General features: G+C 45.2%; 1 protein-coding gene across 4 annotated transcripts in view; it reads left to right on the top strand.

Annotated features, from left to right (window-relative positions):
- kcnq5a (potassium voltage-gated channel, KQT-like subfamily, member 5a) overlaps positions 1 to 2,500 on the top strand; it is a 126,322-nt gene that overhangs the window by 88,437 nt on the left and 35,385 nt on the right. The window lies entirely within an intron of this gene.

Here is a 2,500-nt window from a genome sequence, read left to right as displayed (position 1 = left end):
TGTGTCATATAGGTGACCTTATGTGTAATATAGGTAACCGTCTGTGTCATACAGTAGGTAACCTTCTGTGTCATACAGTAGGTAACCTTGTCATTGGTAAACCAAGTCCAACCGGGGATGTCGGAATGACATAACTGCATTATGTTGTTGACTCCCTCAGCTACGGCATCATGCCACTAAATGAGAGTTTATATATATATATATATATATTCTTTTTAATTTGTGGATTTCGCCTTTATTTTATATTTTTTATGGAGGGACAGACAGTAGGCTGACAGTAGGCTGACTGAAATGGGGAGAGAGATGGGGGGTGACATGCAGTAAAGGCCGCCGGGATCGGTCGAACCCACGGCACACTGCCAGACTAGATTACCAGCCAAGTTTGCCTGGACCGCTGAGCCACGACCCAGGCCCAGAGTTTATATTTTGTGTATATCTTAACGGCTCAAGGTCATCAGATCGATCGTGTTTTCAACAGCCGGGAGCTCTATCAGGCATCCTGAATGAGACATAATATTATTGCTCTCCACCATTCAAACTCAACTCATTTCATATGCAGGACACTCAAAATCCTCAACTCAAAAAAAAGTGTTTCAGCTGTGAATGCATGAACCTATAACTGATTTTCATTCTTTCCTTTAAATATTTTATTTCTTTGGAATTTATTTCAAACCATAGAGACAGGAAAGCTACAGAGAGTTGAGTTATACCAGACAAAATCGGGGGTTGGAATCTCGTGCTCACTAGGAGCATTATGGTCTGTGCACTAACTGGCTGAACCACCAGGCACCCCTTTCTTTCTTCCATTAATTCTTTCTTTCATCTCCTCCTTTGTTCCATAGAGGTAAACTAATGTCTTCTGCTTGAATGAAATCACATTGGTACAGTAACGTACCAGATCACAGTGCCTCTGACAAAGTAAATCATATCCTTTACTGAAGGACTGGTCACTGTTAAGAAACCAATACAAAACTCCACTTTCTCCTACAAGCTCCGCTCCCCCTTCTCCCTCTCAAATGTCCAACTAAACTGTTTCAACAAAGAAAAGCACATCGTGGAGGGTATTATCTGCCCTGCTCTCCTTTAAAAATATATCACAAGTCTGCTCTCCCAACCAGTAATGGAATACCTTTTGGATGATGACAGCAGGCAGGCACACACACACACACACACACACACACACACACACACACACACACACACACGCTATCTCACAGGTATTTTGCTAGCCACTACCAGGGGGTTCTGTCAATACCCCTTTTGCAGGCCCCTGACTCTTTGGTGTTCCTCCTTATATAGACAACTCCTACAGAGACTGAGAGATTTTAGCTGGTGGGAATAAGCCCTAGCTGGTGCCTCAACAATTTAATGTGCACTACCTTAAGGCCGGTTCAGGTCTCAAGTCCCACTGATTATGCCGCATTGCCGCATGCTCTTTCAGCAGATGTGGCTACTTTCTGCATGAATGTCAACTCAGTATGTTTTAACCCCCTTGCAGGAGTTTGTTCCCTATGTGTAATATAAACACAACCTCTCTCTCGTGTGTGTGTGTGTGTGTGTGTGTGTGTGTGTGTGTGTGTGTGTGTGTGTGTGTGTGTGTGTGTGTGCCAAGGCTGCACAATAAATCGTTATCGTATCGTTATCGAGGTATGAACATGCACAATATCAGTATCGCAAAAAGGCAATGGTATCGTGGTATACCAACAAACATATACCGACATTGAGAATTACTAGGTAGAAATTAATGTAGCCAGCTGCCTAAAGCCTTCCGTATGAAAACCTTGACTGATTATGTCCATTCGTCGTATTAAGGCTCATTTTATTGATTTTCCGTGACTTTTGTTGTGTTCCTCAAGCCAGCGCCATTAGTGTAAACACTTCCGAAGGGTAGGCCTTCAAAATAAGAGCAGCATTTCACTTTCGTCCGAGCACGAAATAACGTTTGGTTGGTTTTCACAACCAAGTGTCACTGTTGCGCAGCCTAACACATACACATTAACTGTATATACAGTATGATGATTTGGGGTGTTACAGTACAGTACAGTACAGTACAGTACAGGGACCCCCTGGGGACCCCCACACGGCAACTGTCATTTCTCAACCATTTCGGACGCGGGCGGCTCGTTGGAACCTGGCCGCCCCCCCTGGGTGCGTTCCTGGGGGTCTCTGTAACTCTGTCATTTCTCGATCGATTCGGACGCGGGGCGGCTCATCGGAACCGGGCCGGCACCCTGGCCGCGATCCTGTGGGTATGGAACTTCCGGGGAGCCCCCAGGGACCCCCACACAGAGTTGCATCACTCACTTCACACTGGTGTGATTTTTTTTTAAGATTGCTTAGTTTTCATTGTTGCTACACATAACATACCATGTACCTACCCTCAACCTGACTACGCCAGATTGCGGCAGTATTGAGTTCACAGATCCGATCAGCACTGGTTCAAAGTACATCATCTCAGATGGAAGCAGGAGGTGGAACTCACTACTGCCACCATCTGACG

The sequence above is a fragment of the Protomyctophum parallelum genome (genome assembly GCF_964188405.1).
Source record: "Protomyctophum parallelum genome assembly, chromosome: 10".
Taxonomy (NCBI): Eukaryota; Metazoa; Chordata; class Actinopteri; order Myctophiformes; family Myctophidae; genus Protomyctophum; species Protomyctophum parallelum.
Note: the sequence above shows the minus strand (reverse complement) of the source record. Positions and strands in the feature narration are given on the sequence as shown.